The sequence below is a fragment of the Cololabis saira genome, chromosome 1 (assembly GCF_033807715.1).
Source record: "Cololabis saira isolate AMF1-May2022 chromosome 1, fColSai1.1, whole genome shotgun sequence".
Lineage (NCBI taxonomy): Eukaryota > Metazoa > Chordata > Actinopteri > Beloniformes > Belonidae > Cololabis > Cololabis saira.
Genome location: NC_084587.1, coordinates 41,997,531 through 42,018,185, shown reverse-complemented (window position 1 = coordinate 42,018,185; position 20,655 = coordinate 41,997,531). Strand labels below are relative to the sequence as shown.

Here is a 20,655-nt window from a genome sequence, read left to right as displayed (position 1 = left end):
GTCACTTTTTGAACATCCCACCGTGAGCGTACGCACAATCGTTGTACACCGCACTCTTTGTGGCCCGTGTTCTTTCAACTTGTTGAAACCCTGTGGTGTATTGTGACAAATGTCTTCTAGAAAAGACTAGTTCCCTGACCGGGAATCGAACCCGGGCCGCGGCGGTGAGAGCGCCGAATCCTAACCACTAGACGATCAGGGAGATGACACTAGGTACTGTCAATTAGAAATAGCTGTCCTCTTAATTCAACTGTTTTACAGCAGGTTGTTGCTAACACTTTTTGAACATTAACGCAGTGTCTGAAGTAAACTATGTTTGTCTTCTTACTAGCACAGATCTTTGCAGTTGTCAAATAGGAACTTTTCAAAAAGAGTTTATATAATGTAGAATTTAAAGGTAGAAGAGTCACCTTCTCCCATGAAAACAGTTTACTGTCAAAGGTATATGGAGCTTTTGATGACAGCCGTGTGTTGAAGCAAGGACACATCTAAAACACGCAAGACAGTGGCTTCGGAGGACCAGGGTTGAAAACCCTTGGTTAAGTGTAAGAAATCTATTCAGGTAAAGAGCAGTTCCCTGACCGGGAATGGAACCCGGGCCGTGGCGGTGAAAGCGCCAAATCCTAACCACTAGACCACCAGGGAGACAGCACATGTCACTGTCAATCATACCCGTCTTCCACCAAATCCGTTCAGAGCCAGGGCTGGTGTTGGTTCACAACTTGTTCAACTTGCGAACCAGCTGAAGACCGCTTTGCTTTGTCATAGCTCGGGTTGCTAAAGGGACCCACGTCAGTAACTCATTGTTAACGTTAGTAAAGTCGATGCATTTGCATTGGCGTGAAAATTGAAGCAACAACAACTATGGAATACCTCGCGATTATACAGGCAGACAATAGCAGATCCATTAAAGTATGCATCATTTTTGAAGGAGGAAAACATCTATAACACGCACGACAGTGGCTTTCGAGGAGCACTCCTGGCGTAGTGTGAGAAAACTAGTCCAGGAATGCACAGTTCCCTGACTGGGAATCCAACCAGGGGCAAGTTTTCACATTCTAGTCACTTTTTGAACATCCCACCGTGAGCGTACCCACAATCGTTGTACACCGCACTCTTTGTGGCCCGTGTTCTTTCAACTTGTTGAAACCCTGTGGTGTATTGTGAGAAATGTCTTCTAGAAAAGACCAGTTCCCTGACGGGGAATCGAACCCGGGCCGCAGCAGTGAGAGCGCCGAATCCTAACCACTAGACCATCAGGGAGATGACTCTAGGTACTGTCAATTAGAAATAGCTGTCCTCTCAATTCAACTGTTTTACAGCAGAGAACTTTGGGTGCTGATTGAGACTTATAATGCGTTACTCATTTTTCAGCAGCCACTATGTGAAGAAATCACGAGGCGGGCCTCGCTAAGGCATTCACCAAGTTTATGCTTCAGTACCAAGTAGTTCACGCTTGGCAAGTTTGCTTCAGGAGAACACACTTTGGAGGAAGAGAAGATGCAGGTTGTTGCTAACACTTTTTGAACATTAACGCAGTGTCTGAAGTAAACTATGTTTGTCTTCTTACTAGCACAGATCTTTGCAGTTGTCAAATAGGAACTTTTCAAAAAGAGTTTATATAATGTAGAATTTAAAGGTAGAAGAGTCACCTTCTCCCATGAAAACAGTTTACTGTCAAAGGTATATGGAGCTTTTGATGACAGCCGTGTGTTGAAGCAAGGACACATCTAAAACACGCAAGACAGTGGCTTCGGAGGACCAGGGTTGAAAACCCTTGGTTAAGTGTAAGAAATCTATTCAGGTAAAGAGCAGTTCCCTGACCGGGAATGGAACCCGGGCTGTGGCGGTGAAAGCACCAAATCCTAACCACTAGACCACCAGGGAGACAGCACATGTCACTGTCAATCATACCCGTCTTCCACCAAATCCGTTCAGAGCCAGGGCTGGTGCTGGTTCACAACTTGTTCAACTTGCGAACCAGCTGAAGACCGCTTTGCTTTGTCATAGCTCGGGTTGCTAAAGGGACCCACGTCAGTAACTCACTGTTAACGTTAGTAAAGTCGATGCATTTGCATTGGCGTCAAAATTGAAGCAACAACAACTATGGAATACCTCGCGATTATACAGGCAGACAATAGCAGATCCATTAAAGTATGCATCATTTTTGAAGGAGGAAAACATCTATAACACGCAAGACAGTGGCTTTCGAGGAGCACTCCTGGCGTAGTGTGAGAAAACTAGTCCAGGAATGCACAGTTCCCTGACTGGGAATCCAACCAGGGGCAAGTTTTCACATTCTAGTCACTTTTTGAACATCCCACCGTGAGCGTACGCACAATCGTTGTACACCGCACTCTTTGTGGCCCGTGTTCTTTCAACTTGTTGAAACCCTGTGGTGTATTGTGACAAATGTCTTCTAGAAAAGACTAGTTCCCTGACCGGGAATCGAACCCGGGCCGCGGCGGTGAGAGCGCCGAATCCTAACCACTAGACGATCAGGGAGATGACACTAGGTACTGTCAATTAGAAATAGCTGTCCTCTTAATTCAACTGTTTTACAGCAGGTTGTTGCTAACACTTTTTGAACATTAACGTAGTGTCTGAAGTAAACTATGTTTGTCTTCTTACTAGCACAGATCTTTGCAGTTGTCAAATAGGAACTTTTCAAAAAGAGTTTATATAATGTAGAATTTAAAGGTAGAAGAGTCACCTTCTCCCATGAAAACAGTTTACTGTCAAAGGTATATGGAGCTTTTGATGACAGCCGTGTGTTGAAGCAAGGACACATCTAAAACACGCAAGACAGTGGCTTCGGAGGACCAGGGTTGAAAACCCTTGGTTAAGTGTAAGAAATCTATTCAGGTAAAGAGCAGTTCCCTGACCGGGAATGGAACCCGGGCTGTGGCGGTGAAAGCGCCAAATCCTAACCACTAGACCACCAGGGAGACAGCACATGTCACTGTCAATCATACCCGTCTTCCACCAAATCCGTTCAGAGCCAGGGCTGGTGCTGGTTCACAACTTGTTCAACTTGCGAACCAGCTGAAGACCGCTTTGCTTTGTCATAGCTCGGGTTGCTAAAGGGACCCACGTCAGTAACTCACTGTTAACGTTAGTAAAGTCGATGCATTTGCATTGGCGTCAAAATTGAAGCAACAACAACTATGGAATACCTCGCGATTATACAGGCAGACAATAGCAGATCCATTAAAGTATGCATCATTTTTGAAGGAGGAAAACATCTATAACACGCAAGACAGTGGCTTTCGAGGAGCACTCCTGGCGTAGTGTGAGAAAGCTAGTCCAGGAATGCACAGTTCCCTGACTGGGAATCCAACCAGGGGCAAGTTTTCACATTCTAGTCACTTTTTGAACATCCCACCGTGAGCGTACGCACAATCGTTGTACACCGCACTCTTTGTGGCCCGTGTTCTTTCAACTTGTTGAAACCCTGTGGTGTATTGTGACAAATGTCTTCTAGAAAAGACTAGTTCCCTGACCGGGAATCGAACCCGGGCCGCGGCGGTGAGAGCGCCGAATCCTAACCACTAGACGATCAGGGAGATGACACTAGGTACTGTCAATTAGAAATAGCTGTCCTCTTAATTCAACTGTTTTACAGCAGGTTGTTGCTAACACTTTTTGAACATTAACGCAGTGTCTGAAGTAAACTATGTTTGTCTTCTTACTAGCACAGATCTTTGCAGTTGTCAAATAGGAACTTTTCAAAAAGAGTTTATATAATGTAGAATTTAAAGGTAGAAGAGTCACCTTCTCCCATGAAAACAGTTTACTGTCAAAGGTATATGGAGCTTTTGATGACAGCCGTGTGTTGAAGAAAGGACACATCTAAAACACGCAAGACAGAGGCTTCGGAGGACCAGGGTTGAAAACCCTTGGTTAAGTGTAAGAAATCTATTCAGGTAAAGAGCAGTTCCCTGACCGGGAATGGAACCCGGGGCGTGGCGGTGAAAGCGCCAAATCCTAACCACTAGACCACCAGGGAGACAGCACATGTCACTGTCAATCATACCCGTCTTCCACCAAATCCGTTCAGAGCCAGGGCTGGTGTTGGTTCACAACTTGTTCAACTTGCGAACCAGCTGAAGACCGCTTTGCTTTGTCATAGCTCGGGTTGCTAAAGGGACCCACGTCAGTAACTCATTGTTAACGTTAGTAAAGTCGATGCATTTGCATTGGCGTGAAAATTGAAGCAACAACAACTATGGAATACCTCGCGATTATACAGGCAGACAATAGCAGATCCATTAAAGTATGCATCATTTTTGAAGGAGGAAAACATCTATAACACGCACGACAGTGGCTTTCGAGGAGCACTCCTGGCGTAGTGTGAAAAAACTAGTCCAGGAATACACAGTTCACTGACTGGGAATCCAACCAGGGGCAAGTTTTCACATTCTAGTCACTTTTTGAACATCCCACCGTGAGCGTACGCACAATCGTTGTACACCGCACTCTTTGTGGCCCGTGTTCTTTCAACTTGTTGAAACCCTGTGGTGTATTGTGAGAAATGTCTTCTAGAAAAGACTAGTTCCCTGAACCGGGAATCGAACCCGGGCCGCGGCGGTGAGAGCGCCGAATCCTAACCACTAGACGATCAGGGAGATGACACTAGGTACTGTCAATTAGAAATAGCTGTCCTCTTAATTCAACTGTTTTACAGCAGGTTGTTGCTAACACTTTTTGAACATTAACGCAGTGTCTGAAGTAAACTATGTTTGTCTTCTTACTAGCACAGATCTTTGCAGTTGTCAAATAGGAACTTTTCAAAAAGAGTTTATATAATGTAGAATTTAAAGGTAGAAGAGTCACCTTCTCCCATGAAAACAGTTTACTGTCAAAGGTATATGGAGCTTTTGATGACAGCCGTGTGTTGAAGCAAGGACACATCTAAAACACGCAAGACAGAGGCTTCGGAGGACCAGGGTTGAAAACCCTTGGTTAAGTGTAAGAAATCTATTCAGGTAAAGAGCAGTTCCCTGACCGGGAATGGAACCCGGGCCGTGGCGGTGAGAGCGCCGAATCCTAACCACTAGACCTTCAGGGAGATGACACTAGGTACTGTCAATTAGAAATAGCTGTCCTCTTAATTCAACTGTTTTACAGCAGAGAACTTTGGGTGCTGATTGAGACTTATAATGCGTTACTAATTTTTCAGCAGCCACTATGTGAAGAAATCACGAGGCGGGCCTCGCTAAGGCATTCACCAAGTTTATGCTTCAGTACCAAGTAGTTCACGCTTGGCAAGTTTGCTTCAGGAGAACACACTTTGGAGGAAGAGAAGATGCAGGTTGTTGCTAACACTTTTTGAACATTAACGCAGTGTCTGAAGTAAACTATGTTTGTCTTCTTACTAGCACAGATCTTTGCAGTTTTCAAATAGGAACTTTTCAAAAAGAGTTTATATAATGTAGAATTTAAAGGTAGAAGAGTCACCTTCTCCCTTGAAAACAGTTTACTGTCAAAGGTATATGGAGCTTTTGATGACAGCCGTGTGTTGAAGCAAGGACACATCTAAAACACGCAAGACAGTGGCTTCGGAGGACCAGGGTTGAAAACCCTTCGTTAAGTGTAAGAAATCTATTCAGGTAAAGAGCAGTTCCTTGACCGGGAATGGAACCCGGGCTGTGGCGGTGAAAGTGCCAAATCCTAACCACTAGACCACCAGGGAGACAGCCCATGTCACTGTCAATCATACCCGTCTTCAACCAAATCCGTTCAGAGCCAGGGCTGGTGCTGGTTCACAACTTGTTCAACTTGCGAACCAGCTGAAGACCGCTTTGCTTTGTCATAGCTCGGGTTGCTAAAGGGACCCACGTCAGTAACTCACTGTTAACGTTAGTAAAGTCGATGCATTTGCATTGGCGTCAAAATTGAAGCAACAACAACTATGGAATACCTCGCGATTATACAGGCAGACAATAGCAGATCCATTAAAGTATGCATCATTTTTGAAGGAGGAAAACATCTATAACACGCAAGACAGTGGCTTTCGAGGAGCACTCCTGGCGTAGTGTGAGAAAACTAGTCCAGGAATGCACAGTTCCCTAACTGGGAATCCAACCAGGGGCAAGTTTTTACATTCTAGTCACTTTTTGAACATCCCACCGTGAGCGTACGCACAATCTTTGTACACCGCACTCTTTGTGGCCCGTGTTCTTTCAACTTGTTGAAACCCTGTGGTGTATTGTGAGAAATGTCTTCTAGAAAAGACTAGTTCCCTGACCGGGAATCGAACCCGGGCCGCGGCGGTGAGAGCGCCGAATCCTAACCACTAGACGATCAGGGAGATGACACTAGGTACTGTCAATTAGAAATAGCTGTCCTCTTAATTCAACTGTTTTACAGCAGAGAGCTTTGGGTGCTGATTGAGACTTATAACGCGTTACTCATTTTCCAGCAGCCACTATGTGAAGAAATCACGAGGCGGGCCTCGCTATGGCATTCACAAAGTTTATGCTTCAGTCCCAAGTAGTTCACGCTTGGCAAGTTTGATTCAGGAGAACACACTTTGGAGGAACAGAAGATGCAGGTTGTTGCTAACACTTTTTGAACATTAACGCAGTGTCTGAAGTAAACTATGTTTGTCTTCTTACTAGCAAAGATCTTTGCAGTTGTCAAATAGGAACTTTTCAAAAAGACTTTATATAATGTAGAATTTAAAGTTAGAAGAGTCACCTTCTCCCATGAAAACAGTTTACTGTCAAATGTAGCCCAGGCTTCATAACCTTTGTCTGGTGTTAGCTTTCTGTTACCATCTCCGATGTTAACGGGTCGGTTTTGACCCGTGTTTTAAATAATCTCTAAAATACACTAAAAGCAATTATCCATCATCCAATTTGTTTCTCATCTCTTGGTTACATTGTTAGGCTTCCTTATCCATGAAAATATTGCTTTTAATATTTTTGGTGTGGGAACTCTGGGCCTTTTTTTGTCAGTATAGCCCTTGATTTCAATTTTAAAAACTGGTCAAATGAACCTCAAGAGAATCATATGAATAAATAAAAGGTTGTTGTGTTATCTGGCTATTACTGAGGGGTATTAGAACATATCTCTTAAATAAATTTGTTTAATCTATTTTTTCATTTTAATATTATTAACTATAATAACATCTATGGTGTTATGGGTCAATTTCGACCCGTTTACATTTACCTCAAGGAAATGGAACAAAAGTATTTTTTCAGCAATAGAACTTTAAAAAATTGTCACAAGTGATATTGTGACCCTACAGGCCAGTAGTCAAATCAAGGACCACACATTTTCCTTTGTTCTTCTCAGGGATGCCACTCGCAGCTTTGCCTGTGTAAATCAGTAGCTGTTTTTGGCATCGCAGGCTGCCCAGATTTTTATGCCGTACTTCCCTGGCTTACTGGGTATGTATTGCCGGAAGGGGCATTTTCCTGGGAAAAGGAGAAGACGTTCATCCACTGTCACCTCTGGCCCTGGGTTGAACATCGTGGAAGGAGCTGCACCCATTTCTCCCAGACATCCCTGATGGGGGCAAGCTCGTCAGATTTTGTTCTGGTATCCCTGTTGTCTAATCTGAGGACTCATGATATCATTCGAAAGGTCTGAAGTGACATTGTTCTCCGGAAAATATTTCTGCCTGTCGATGCATCCCAGAGACTATCAGTGGCCTCATTGCAGGATCTGTACACTCCAGCAAGAAGAAGAACACCGATATAAACATCCAGGCATTCCTCATCCATTTCTTTCCACGTGTCGCCATGGACTTTTTTCCCCTTCAAGATTTGTCATTGCAATTATGACTCTTTTTATTGACAATGGCATAAATAGCTCAAAACATGTTTTGATATCACTGACTCTTGTCAAAGCAAACCTTGTGATTCCAGGGGTCTTTTTGATGACATTTTCAGCAGCTGCCCTGCCATTACATCATGAGGTACTGAGCTCCAAAGTATTTTTCCATTTTTGGACTTGATTTTTTCAGCAGGAGAAGCTTCAGCACCAGTGACCTCCTCGTCAGACTCACCAGATGTGTCAGTATCTTCTGGATGATACTCCACATCGTCTTCCTCCTCAGAATCCTGCTCCTCTGCATCACTATTCTGCTCATTGTCGTCTTTCTCATTTTCAACAAAAATATAGTCCAGAACTTGGCTTACTGTAAATCTTCTTCTCATCTTTGCATGCTGCAAACTGGAGATGTGCACTCTGCAAGTGAATTTAGTGAATTGACCCTAAACATCTGGACATGCCCGACTTTATTTGTTTTTGTTTCTGTGCAGGTAAACTGGAAAACAAAAATCCAAAATGAGAATCCACTGAAGCTCACATGAATGGGAGAGGAGCTGGCTGTCTGACAGTGCACTTATGATTTCAGTTTTGGCTCTAATTATTGCTTTATAAGCTTATTTTATAACCGGGTCGAAACCGACCCTAACACCAAAAAGGTAACAATTTCAACCAGAGCATTTTATAATTTAGTGAAAAACATTTTTTGGATATTATTTTGTTGAAATAGAGGTTCCTGACAAAGTCAAAAAGCCTTGATGCAATAAACGCATTTTTGTAGTAGTTTTATGAATTTCAAACCTAAGAACGGGTCGGTGGCGACCCTAACACCAGACGAAGGATAAGCTGTAGAATAATTAAAAGAAAAAAAAGAGTAAAAGTCCGTTTATTTAGTCTGAATGAGTGTATGAGAGGGATAGCTGGCATTTACAGGGTTAACTGCACCACGCAGGGCAGAGAGCAGTGCGTCATGACGTCACGGCCAATCGCGTTGAAGCCCGGGAAGAGAAGCTTGCGCTGTCTGGCTGCAAGAGGAACGTTCTGCCTGAAAACTTATCCAAAGTGTTTAAAACAAAGTGAAATGGTCAGAATCCACCGCGAGTCGAACCCACAGAGTTCACGGGTGATGATACAAGCTCGGCGGTGAGTTTATTGTGCCTTTTGACGGAGTTAGTGTCGAGCAAAAGTGGGTTAGCCACCAGTGCTAATTTAGCTGCTAAATGCTAAGCTACCGTGTGAATGTATGGACGAGAGAATGTGTGTGTGGTTCGTGAACACCGTGTATCGGCAGTACCGCGTGTGTGCCGCGTGTGTGTGTATTGTGTGCGCGTGAGGGAAAAAAAAGGGAGAAATTCATTTTATTTCTTTATTTCATAATTTTACCCAAAGAATTGATATTAAAACGGGTTAATTTGAGTTATTTGAGAAATTTCATTTGATTTACACTGGATTTACACTGGTAAAAAATAGATCTGTAAGAAAAAAGTGATAATATATTTTATTATTATAAATAAATACTTTTGTTTATTTAAATTCATACATAGGTTATATTTATGTTATTATTTATCTTAACTAAGAATTTATGACCTATACTAAGTTCATTTAACTGAAATGAATGAATATGACCTGTTCTATAGGTCAGGTTTTTTGAGAGGATGTGATTCGGTGACACTTGATGTCGGAAGAGAGGACATCAGCGACACCAGTAGTCGACGCTAGAGAGAGAGAAGATACCAGCACTGGATAGCCACCAGGCGGCTTCCAGACACCTGTTGGATCAACGGATCCAGAGAACCAGATGGCGAGCCAGAACAGAGGAATGTAGGACCACTGAACTTACCTCCCAAACCTGCGGTGTGGTAGGACAGTGATCTACACAAAGATTAAAGGGCCCCAACGAAATAAAAACGACTGAGCTCATAACAAAGAAAGAAAAGACGATACAGACTGAACACAACACTATTTTCTTATTTTCTTTTATTTTGCGCGCAGTTTGTTATTTTTATTATTCTATTGAAATTGTTGTCATATTGTTCTGTTGATGACCAACAATATATTTTGAAACTAAAATTTGTGTGAGTGTGTTCAATGTTGTTGTTCCATCCTGGGCTCCATGAGCGTTAACTTTAGACTTTTGATAACTAGTCCAAACTGAACGGAAACTGAAACCAAATATTAGCACATGTAACTTTATTAAGCAAACAGGGGTTACAGTGTAAAGTGGCGAGCCAGCCAGGAGCCCAGGAAGGTGACATCAATATTGCTTCATTGAAACATGGATTTTATCCAGGGATCGAGTGTCAAGATACCCAACGCAGTCATTGTTGATGGTATAACCGGATTAGTTCAAGATGAAGAAGTGATTGACCTCCTTAAGAAGTATGGTGCCATTCAGCGCACTCTTTTGTATGATGATGAGTCTTCCGAGTTTCACAAAAACCTGATCGTCGAGTACCTCAGTGGCTCAGCTGTAGAAGCTTTGCAGCCACTCTTGCCATACAGACACACACTAACGGGCGATCCCAATGTCGTGTATAAGGTTGAAGCTTTAGGTAGTGTTTACACTTCCAAGCTAGGTAGCAGTGCTACTAAGACTTACCTGACAGAGCTGAAAGAGCTAGCAAAGCTAAGCGGCAAAGACTATGAAACAGTCTTGAGAGAAATGATGATGCAGATCGGTAGCGACGTTGAAAGCATGCAATCTGCAGATGAGCCGTCACCTTTAGCACTCAGTGAGACCCCTGTGGAGTCCCCACAGCCCACCAGTCTTTTTCCAGATCCACCTCAGCATGTCAGTGGCCAAAACGGTGCTACGTCAGCACCAGTTCTTGACGGGAGACGGGTTCCATCCCTTTCTGCGAGTGATGTTAATCCGCCAGAGGTTCAGAAAGTCGTGGTTGAACACATTGTGAGGAGGGAGGACACAAGCTCTTTCTCGTCTTTTCCTGTCCGACTTCGCTCCTTTTCCGGGAAAACTCCCAGGCCGAATAGTGAAGTAGACTATGACACTTGGCGCTCGCACATTGAGCTCCTCTTGAACGATCCCAGCATGGCTCCTCTTCAAGTGTCACGAAGGATCCTGGAGAGTTTGCTTTCACCTGCAGCAGACGTGGTAAAAGGTCTGTGCTCCAATTCACTGCCTTCAGCTTATTTGCAACTTCTAGATTCTGCTTTTGGCGCAGTCGAGGATGGCGAAGAGCTGTTTGCTCAATTCATGAGTACTCTCCAGGATCCCGGCGAGAAGCCATCCGCTTACATGCAACGGTTGCAGCTCGCGCTTAACCAGGCCGTTAAGAGAGAGGGGGTTGCACCGGGGGAAGTAGAGAAACACCTCCTTAAACAGTTTTGTAGAGGGTACTGGGATGCTGCTCTGCTCTCTAGTTTACAACTGGAGCAGAAGAAAAATGTTCCACCTTCATTTTCAGAGCTTTTGCTAATCCTTCGTACTGAGGAAGACAGACAGGCAGCCAAGGCTAGTCGCATGAGAAAACATGTAGGTTCCGCAAAGCAGAGAGTGCAGCTCCTGTCACAAAGCAGCTGTAGTTTTGAGCCAACAGAGACCCAGCCCAGTGCCATTGATGATCTTAGGGCAGCAGGTAGCTAGTCTCCAAAGTCAGCTAACCAACTTAGCGTCCCAGAAAAAGTCCAGGAAGTTCAGTGATGGGGGTGCCACAGGAAAACCACAAGACAGAGTGTTAGCATCACACAGTACACAATCAAACATTTCAAAGCATCCAAGAAAGAACTACACAAACAAACCCAGACCTTGGTATTGCTTTAATTGCGGGGAGGACAGACACATATCAACATTTTGCACCAACGACTCAAACCCGACTTTAGTGACCGAAAAGAGAAGACAGTTAGAGGACAGACAGCGTGCGTGGGAACGACAGAACCACCCTGACTTACCTTTAAACTAGACTCGGTCTCTGTCGTGGAGCAGACAGGGGCTGCAGAGAAGCAACCACGCTCCTCAAAGATACGCAAGGTTCAAAAGTGTACCATTTCAGAATACTCTAAAAGAAGCCAATCTTTCAAGCTTCCTTCTGGGTTGATAGGTACCAGAAATACAGCTGAAGTGACCATCGACGGTAAGAAAGTCAACTGTCTCCTTGATACGGGTTCACAGGTCACCACCGTTCCCCATTCGTTTTATAAACAGCACTTACCTGAACAAGACATCAAACCCTTGCACGATCTCCTTGAGGTAGAGGGAGCAAACGGACAAGCCGTGCCCTACCTAGGTTACATTGAAATGACTGTCGTCTTTCCACAGACTTTACTTGGTGTTCCGATCGAGGTACCTACCTTTGCTTTGGTTGTGCCTGATGTCAGGGCCACCTCACAGTCTTTTGTGCTTATTGGTACCAACACTATGGATGTCTTGTACGACACATTTTCTGAAGGTGAGCCAACTGACTATCAGCCAGCCCACTATGGCTACCAAGCTGTGATCAAGGTCCTTGAACTCAGACGCAGACAGGCTAGCGATAGTCATGGCATGGTGAAGCTACAAGGGAGAAACCCTGAGGTCGTTCCGGCTGGAAAGACCGTTGTCATCGAGGGTATTGCGGTAGCTAACGACTTCCAGAATGAGAAGACTGTTGTTGTTGAGCATTCATCTTCATCTCCTTTGTCTGGCTTAATAGGCTTAATAGTGAAGTCTTGCTTGGTTGATCTTCCCAACCAGCGACCCTTTAAGCTACCAGTCATTGTTAGTAATGTATCTGACCATGATGTTGTCATCTCTGCAGGGTGTAAACTTGCAGCCGTCAGTACTTACCAGAGCGTCTTGTCCCAACAACAGCAAGCAAGTCAAACAGCTAATGCTGAGTCATCTCAGAAGTCGAACTTGCACTTCAACTTTGGCGATTCACCAATCCCACCTGATTGGAAAGAGCGCATCGTCCAGAAGCTCCATAGCATGCCGGAAGTGTTTGCGCAACACGACTTAGATTTTGGGCGAACAGATAAAGTGTCGCATCATATCAAGCTTGCAGATGAGACTCCTTTCAAGCTGCGGCCTCGGCCAATTCATCCGGCTGATGTTGAAAAGCACATTCAAGAACTCTTGCACACTGGTGTAATAAGGGAGTCTGAGTCACCTTTTTCGTCCCCAATTGTAGTCGTCAGAAAAAAAAAACGGTACAGTCCGACTCTGTATTGACTAGCGCAAGCTGAATCTGCAGACGATAAAGGATGCGTACGCGCTTCCCAAACTTGAAGACACTTTCTCTGCGCTTTCAGGTTCTCAATGGTTTTCGTTCCTTGACCTGAAGTCTGGTTACTACCAGATTGAAGTCGAAGAGAAAGATAAATCCAAGACAGCATTCGTATGCCCTCTTGGGTTTTGGGAATTTAACAGGATGCCGCAGGGCGTGACAAACGCACCAAGTACCTTTCAAAGGTTAATGGAAAAATGCATGGGCGATATGCATTTAAACGAGGTCTTGGTTTTCTTGGACGACCTGATTGTCTTCTCAAAGACTTTGGAGGAGCATGAAGCCTGTTTTATGAAAGTTCTTGAGCGTTTGAAGGAGTTTGGCCTAAAACTCTCACCTGAGAAGTGTTCTTTCTTCCAGACATCAGTCAAGTACCTCGGACATGTCATCTCAAGGAACGGGGTCGAGACTGACCCGGAGAAAATCGCTTCTCTCAAAACTTGGCCAGTCCCTCAGAACCTGTGAGAATTGAGGTCATTCTTGGGGTTTGCAGGGTACTATAGGAGGTTTGTGAAGGGATACTCTAACATCGTGAAGCCCTTGCACGGCCTTACCTCTGGTTACCCACCTCCACGTAAGAAATCCAACTTGAGAAAACCAACTGATCAGACTTACCACGACCCAAAGGAACCCTTTCGAGGTCGTTGGACACCTGCTTGTCAGCAGGCATTCGAGCAGGTCATCAAAGCACTTACCACCGCTCCAGTCTTGGGCTTTGCCGATCCTCAAAAGCCGTATGCACTACACACTGATGCCAGCACCAGCGGCCTTGGTGCCGTTCTTTATCAAGAACAGGAAGGTCAGCTCCAGGGTCATAGCTTATGCGAGTAGGGGGCTATCGCGGAGTGAGAGCCGGTACCCAGCCCATAAGCTGGAATTCTTGGCACTTAAGTGGTCAGTCGCCGAAAAATTCTGTGACTATCTCTATGGAAATCACTTCACCGTAGTTACTGACAGTAACCCATTGACGTATATTTTGACCACTGCGAAACTCGATGCAACGAGTTATAGATGGCTTGCAACATTGTCTACCTTTTAATTTAAACTTGTGTACAGACCGGGGAAACAAAACTCAGACGCCGACGGACTGTCGCGCAGACCCCATGGTGAACTGTCGGACGATTCCAGGTCGCAGAAAGAGAGGGAGCGTATCTGTCAGTTCACTCGCGACCGTCTCTCTGACCCAGACAATATCGACACTGTCGACCAAGCTGTTGTCCAAGCTATTTGTGAGAGGCAGTTTGTTTACAGTGACGATCTTGATGTTCATGGTGGTGCTACTTTGGTTGAAACTCTTACCACCTCCACAAGAGCTGTACCTGACAGCTATGGGAAAGAGGATCAGCTTGGAGGATTGCCGTTCATCCCTCACTTAACTGAGGTCGAGTTAGCGAGCAAACAACGGGCAGATCAGTGCTTGAGATATGTCATTCATCAGCTAGAGTGCGGGGAGAAGCCACCCCCCACACTACCTAGCGAACTCCCAGAACTTCCACTCTTATTGAGAGAGCTACAGCGCCTTGAGCTCCTCAATAATGTCCTTTACCGAAGACGTCAAGTCGGCGCTCAGACTTCTTATCAGTTGGTCTTGCCAGCTGAGCTCCGTGACATGGTCTTGACGAGCTTACATGATCACATGGGACACATGGGTGCCGATCGTACCCTAGATCTAGCCAGGACGAGGTTCTTTTGGCCTAAGATGGCTTTAGATGTTGAAAAGAAGGTTAAAACCTGTGGCAGATGTGTACGCCGAAAGACGTTGCCAGAGAAAGCGGCGCCGTTAGTCAATATCAACACTACGAGACCTCTTGAGTTACTTTGCATGGATTTCCTTTCTTTGGAACCCGACAGCAGAGGAACGAAGGACATCCTTGTCATCACAGATCACTTTACGAAGTTCGCGGTTGCCATTCCAACGGCCAACCAGAAAGCCCGAACCGTGGCGAAGTGTCTGTGGGACCATTTCATTGTACATTATGGGTTCCCAGAAAGACTCCATAGTGATCAGGGACCCGATTTCGAGTCTCACATGATAAAGGAACTTTGTCAAGTAGCCGGCATACATAAGGTGAGGACAACTCCGTACCACTCTCGTGGTAACCCTGTCGAGCGATTCAATCGCACCTTATTAAACATGCTTTGGTACTTTGGAGAATCAAGAGAAGTCACGGTGGCGTGAGTTTGTCAAACCCTTAGTCCATGCGTACAACTGTACAAGGAATGAGGTAACTGGGTTCACGCCATACGAACTCATGTTCGGTCGCCAGCCTCGCTTACCAGTCGATCTCGCTTTCGGTTTGCCTGTGCAGGGTGGTCAGCACACATCGCACTCTCAGTATGTTCAGACTCTTAAGTCTCGTCTTCAGGAAAGCTATAAGATGGCTACAACAAATGCTGCGAAAACAGCAAGCCGAAAAAAAACAAGATACGACAGGCGTGTAACAGCGTCAGACTTGGATGTTGGAGACCGAGTTCTCATCAGAAATGTCTGCTTACGCGGAAAGCACAAAATTTCTGATGAATGGGAAGCAATGGTCCATGTTGTGGTAAGGAGAGCTGGAACACTCCCAGTGTACACGGTCAAACCCGAGAACCGTGACGGTCCTTTGAGAACGTTGCATCGGGACTTACTACTTCCATGTGTATACTTACCAACAGAGGACAGCCATCCTGTCCCACAGTCCGGGAAGCGTAGGCCGTCCACTCGTGCGGATGAGGAGGAAGATGAGATCATCCCAATCTATTGGTTTAGGGACGCGTACGCACAATCTTTGTACGCCGCACTCTTTGTGGACCGTGTTCTTTCAACTTGTTGAAACCCTGTGGTGTATTGTGAGAAATGTCTTCTAGAAAAGACTAGTTCCCTGACCGGGAATCGAACCCGGGCCGCGGCGGTGAGAGCGCCGAATCCTAACCACTAGACGATCAGGGAGATGACACTAGGTACTGTCAATTAGAAATAGCTGTCCTCTTAATTCAACTGTTTTACAGCAGAGAGCTTTGGGTGCTGATTGAGACTTATAACGCGTTACTCATTTTTCAGCAGCCACTATGTGAAGAAATCACGAGGCGGGCCTCGCTAAGGCATTCACCAAGTTTATGCTTCAGTACCAAGTAGTTCACGCTTGGCAAGTTTGCTTCAGGAGAACACACTTTGGAGGAAGAGAAGATGCAGGTTGTTGCTAACACTTGTTGAACATTAACGCAGTGTCTGAAGTAAACTATGTTTGTCTTCTTACTAGCACAGATCTTTGCAGTTGTCAAATAGGAACTTTTCAAAAAGACTTTATATAATGTAGAATTTAAAGTTAGAAGAGTCACCTTCTCCCATGAAAACAGTTTACTGTCAAAGGTATATGGAGCTTTTGATGACAGCCGTGTGTTGAAGCAAGGACACATCTAAAACACGCAAGACAGTGGCTTCGGAGGATCAGGGTTGAAAACCCTTGGTTAAGTGTAAGAAATCTATTCAGGTAAAGAGCAGTTCCTTGACTGGGAATGGAACCCGGGCCGTGGCGGTGAAAGCGCCAAATCCTAACCACTAGACCACCAGGGAGACAGCCCATGTCTCTGTCAATCATACCCGTCGTCCACCAAACCCGTTCCAGGGCTGGTTCAGAGCCAGTGCTGGTTCACAATTTGTTCAACTTGCGAACCAGCTAAAGACCGCTTTGCTTTTTCATAGCTTGGGGTGCTAAAGGGACCACGTCAGTAACTCACTGTTAACGTTAGTTAAGTCGATGCATTTGCATTGGCGTGAAAATCGACGCAACAACAACTATGGAATACCTTGCAATTATACAGCTGCTGCTTCTGGCTTAACACTGGTTCATCGTGATCAGATCCATTAAAGTATGCATCATTTTTGAAGCAGGAAGACATCTATAACACGCAGGACAGTGGCTTTCGAAGAGTAGGGTTAAAAACTCCTGCCGTAGTGTGAGAAATCTAGTCGAGGAAAGCACAGTTTTCTGACTGGGAATCCAACCCAGGGCAAGTTTTCACATTCTAGTCACTTTTTGAACATCCCACCGTGAGCGTACGCACAATCGTTGTACACCGCACACTTTGTGGCCCGTGTTCTTTCAACTTGTTGAAACCCTGTGGTGTATTGTGAGAAATGTCTTCTAGAAAAGACCAGTTCCCTGACCGGGAATCGAACCCCGGCCGCGGCTGTGAGAGCGCCGAATCCTAACCACTAGACGATCAGGGAGATGACACTAGGTACTGTCAATTAGAAATAGCTGTCCTCTTAATTCAACTGTTTTACAGCAGAGAACTTTGGGTACTGATTGAGACTTATAACGCGTTACTCATTTTTCAGCAGCCACTATGTGAAGAAATCACGAGGCGGGCCTCGCTAAGGCATTCACCAAGTTTATGCTTCAGTACCAAGTAGTTCACGCTTGGCAAGTTTGCTTCAGGAGAACACACTTTGGAGGAAGAGAAGATGCAGGTTGTTGCTAACACTTTTTGAACATTAACGCAGTGTCTGAAGTAAACTATGTTTGTCTTCTTACTAGCACAGATCTTTGCAGTTGTCAAATAGGAACTTTTCAAAAACACTTTATATAATGTAGAATTTACAGTTAGAAGAGTCACTTTCTCCCATGAAAACAGTTTACTGTCAAAGGTATATGGAGCTTTTAATGACAGCCGTGTGTTGAAGCAAGGACACATCTAAAACATGCAAGACAGTGGCTTCGGAAGACCAGGGTTGAAAACCCTTGGTTAATTGTAAGAAATCTATTCAGCTAAAGAGCAGTTCCCTGACCGGGAATGGAACCCGGGCCGTGGCTGTGAAAGCGCCAAATCCTAACCACTAGACCACCAGGGAGACAGCGCATGTCACTCTCAATCATACCCGTCTTCCACCAAACCCGTTCAGAGCCAGGGCTGGTTCAGAGCCAGTGCTGGTTCACAACTTGTTCAACTCGCGAACCAGCTGAAGACCGCTTTGCTTTTTCATAGCTCGGGTTGCTAAAGGGACCTACGTCAGTAACTCACTGTTAACGTTAGTAAAGTCGATGCATTTGCATTGGCGTGAAAATCGAAGCAACAACAACTATGGAATACCTTGCGATTATACAGCTGCTGCTTCTGGCTTAACACTGGTTCATCGTGATCAGACGATAGCAGATCCATTAAAGTATGCATCATTTTTGAAGCAGCAAGACATCTATAACACGCAAGACAGTGGCTTTCGAAGAGCAGGGTTAAAAACTCCTGCCGTAGTGTGAGAAATCTAGTCCAGGAAAGCACAGTTTTCTGACTGGGAATCCAACCCAGGGCAAGTTTTCACATTCTAGTCACTTTTTGAACATCCCACCGTGAGCGTACGCACAATCTTTGTACACCGCACTCTTTGTGGCCCGTGTTCTTTCAACTTGTTGAAACCCTGTGGTGTATTGTGAGAAATGTCTTCTAGAAAAGTCTAGTTCCCTGACCGGGAATCGAACCCGGGCCGCGGCGGTGAGAGCGCCGAATCCTAACCACTAGACGATCAGGGAGATGACACTAGGTACTGTCAATTAGAAATAGCTGTCCTCTTAATTCAACTGTTTTACAGCAGAGAGCTTTGGGTGCTGATTGAGACTTATAACGCGTTACTCATTTTTCAGCAGCCACTATGTGAAGAAATTACGAGGCGGGCCTTGCTAAGGCATCCACAAAGTTTATGCTTCAGTCCCAAGTAGTTCACGCTTGGCAAGTTTGCTTCAGGAGAACACACTTTGGAGGAAGAGAAGATGCAGGTTGTTGCTAACACTTTTTGAACATTAACGCAGTGTCTGAAGTAAACTATGTTTGTCTTCTTACTAGCACAGATTTTTGCTGTTGTCAAATAGGAACTTTTCAAATAGAGTTTATATAATGTAGAATTTAAAGTAAGAAGAGTCACCTTCTCCCATGAAAACAGTTTACTGTCAAAGGTATATGGAGCTTTTAATGACAGCCGTGTGTTGAAGCAAGGACACATCTAAAACACGCAAGACAGTGGCTTCGGAGGACCAGGGTTGAAAACCCTTGGTTAAGTGTAAGAAATCTATTCAGTTAAAATGCAGTTCCCTGACCGGGAATGGAACCCGGGTCGTGGCGGTGAAAGTGCCAAATCCTAACCACTAGACCACCAGGGAGACAGCGCATGTCACTGTCAATCATACCCGTCTTCCACCAAACCCGTTCAGAGCCAGGGCTGGTGCTGGTTCACAATTTGTTCAACTCGCGAACCAGCTGAAGACCGCTTTGCTTTTTCATAGCTTGGGGTGCTAAAGGGACCCACGTCAGTAACTCACTGTTAACGTTAGTTAAGTCGATGCATTTGCATTGGCGTGAAAATTGAAGCAACAATACCTATGGAATACCCCGCGATTATACAGGCAGACAATAGCAGATCCATTAAAGTATGCATCATTTTTGAAGGAGGAAAACATCTATAACACGCAAGACAGTGGCTTTCGAGGAGCACTCCTGGCGTAGTGTGAGGAAACTAGTCCAGGAAAGCACAGTTCCCTGACTGGGAATCCAACCAGGGGCAAGTTTTCACATTCTAGTCACTTTTTGAACATCCCACCGTGAGCGTACTCACAATCTTTGTACACCGCACTCTTTGTGGCCCGTGTTCTTTCAACTTGTTGAAACCCTGTGGTGTATTGTGAGAAATGTCTTCTAGAAAAGACCAGTTCCCTGACTGGGAATCGAACCCGGGCAGCGGCGGTGAGAGCGCCGAATCCTAACCACTAGACGATCAGGGAGATGACTCTAGGTACTGTCAATTAGAAATAGCTGTCCTCTTAATTCAACTGTTTTACAGCAGAGAACTTTGGGTGCTGATTGAGACTTATAACGCGTTACTCATTTTTCAGCAGCCAATATGTGAAGAAATCACGAGGCGGGCCTCGCTAAGTGTTGTGTCCTGAAATAAGACAACTTCGTAGATAGATAGATAGATAAGATAGATAAAGCTTTATTTATGTGTCACCCCCCAGCGTACAATATCATTATACATTAATAAAATTGGCAATAATAAAAAGTTGAGGGCCACTCACTAAGAGTTGTGAGACACAATACATATTCATATCGATAAAAAGTAACATACATTAAAGTATTAAAATCATTTGACTGTTACAAAAATCACAGTCATATTACAATAAAAACTCAATGGCTTAATCAATTAGTTCTACAATAAAAGGAGGAAAAGGGGAAATTAAGGGCCAGTACATATAAAAGCTGCTCTACGCTTTAGGATGAGGTGGCAGGCTTTGGCTGATTCGTTAAAGAGATGTTTAGCTGCTAAAATGTCACATACTTTATTAACATCATCGAGGTCTTGAAAATGTTCCTGATTCTTTGAAAATGAGATAAAAAGGTCCTCGCGAATGTCTTTGTAAAGTTCACAGTGTAGAAGGACATGGGACTCAGATTCGATGGAACCGCTGTTACATAGTGTGCAAACACGCTCCTGTATTGGGATGTTGGTATATCTACCGGTTTCAAGAGCCAATGGAGCAACTCCACACCTAAACTTGGCAAGGGCACTTCTATGCTGCCTGGGCATAATACTTTGTACATACGGCTCTGTATCAAAGGCATTCTTAAAGGTACAGTAAGTGCGAAGCTTGTTTCCCTCTGCTCTATTTATCTGCAGGAGCCATTT

At 44.7% G+C, this 20,655-nt stretch overlaps 14 non-coding genes across 14 annotated transcripts; all 14 read right to left on the bottom strand.

Annotated features, from left to right (window-relative positions):
* Window positions 1–130: 130 nt before the first annotated feature.
* Window positions 131–202, bottom strand: trnae-cuc (transfer RNA glutamic acid (anticodon CUC)). The gene has a single exon. It is a non-coding gene; the product is annotated as a tRNA-Glu (tRNA).
* A 371-nt stretch (window positions 203–573) lies between these two features.
* trnae-uuc (transfer RNA glutamic acid (anticodon UUC)) lies at window positions 574–645 on the bottom strand. Its single transcript has one exon. It is a non-coding gene; the product is annotated as a tRNA-Glu (tRNA).
* Window positions 646–1,191: 546 nt separating this feature from the next.
* trnae-cuc (transfer RNA glutamic acid (anticodon CUC)) lies at window positions 1,192–1,263 on the bottom strand. Its single transcript has one exon. It is a non-coding gene; the product is annotated as a tRNA-Glu (tRNA).
* A 552-nt stretch (window positions 1,264–1,815) lies between these two features.
* Window positions 1,816–1,887, bottom strand: trnae-uuc (transfer RNA glutamic acid (anticodon UUC)). Its single transcript has one exon. It is a non-coding gene; the product is annotated as a tRNA-Glu (tRNA).
* A 546-nt stretch (window positions 1,888–2,433) lies between these two features.
* trnae-cuc (transfer RNA glutamic acid (anticodon CUC)) lies at window positions 2,434–2,505 on the bottom strand. Its single transcript has one exon. It is a non-coding gene; the product is annotated as a tRNA-Glu (tRNA).
* Window positions 2,506–2,876: 371 nt separating this feature from the next.
* On the bottom strand, window positions 2,877–2,948 carry trnae-uuc (transfer RNA glutamic acid (anticodon UUC)). Its single transcript has one exon. It is a non-coding gene; the product is annotated as a tRNA-Glu (tRNA).
* A 546-nt stretch (window positions 2,949–3,494) lies between these two features.
* trnae-cuc (transfer RNA glutamic acid (anticodon CUC)) lies at window positions 3,495–3,566 on the bottom strand. The gene has a single exon. It is a non-coding gene; the product is annotated as a tRNA-Glu (tRNA).
* Window positions 3,567–3,937: 371 nt separating this feature from the next.
* Window positions 3,938–4,009, bottom strand: trnae-uuc (transfer RNA glutamic acid (anticodon UUC)). Its single transcript has one exon. It is a non-coding gene; the product is annotated as a tRNA-Glu (tRNA).
* Window positions 4,010–4,555: 546 nt separating this feature from the next.
* Window positions 4,556–4,628, bottom strand: trnae-cuc (transfer RNA glutamic acid (anticodon CUC)). The gene has a single exon. It is a non-coding gene; the product is annotated as a tRNA-Glu (tRNA).
* A 1,613-nt stretch (window positions 4,629–6,241) lies between these two features.
* On the bottom strand, window positions 6,242–6,313 carry trnae-cuc (transfer RNA glutamic acid (anticodon CUC)). Its single transcript has one exon. It is a non-coding gene; the product is annotated as a tRNA-Glu (tRNA).
* A 9,548-nt stretch (window positions 6,314–15,861) lies between these two features.
* On the bottom strand, window positions 15,862–15,933 carry trnae-cuc (transfer RNA glutamic acid (anticodon CUC)). The gene has a single exon. It is a non-coding gene; the product is annotated as a tRNA-Glu (tRNA).
* A 2,506-nt stretch (window positions 15,934–18,439) lies between these two features.
* Window positions 18,440–18,511, bottom strand: trnae-cuc (transfer RNA glutamic acid (anticodon CUC)). The gene has a single exon. It is a non-coding gene; the product is annotated as a tRNA-Glu (tRNA).
* A 552-nt stretch (window positions 18,512–19,063) lies between these two features.
* On the bottom strand, window positions 19,064–19,135 carry trnae-uuc (transfer RNA glutamic acid (anticodon UUC)). The gene has a single exon. It is a non-coding gene; the product is annotated as a tRNA-Glu (tRNA).
* A 546-nt stretch (window positions 19,136–19,681) lies between these two features.
* On the bottom strand, window positions 19,682–19,753 carry trnae-cuc (transfer RNA glutamic acid (anticodon CUC)). Its single transcript has one exon. It is a non-coding gene; the product is annotated as a tRNA-Glu (tRNA).
* Window positions 19,754–20,655: the final 902 nt, after the last annotated feature.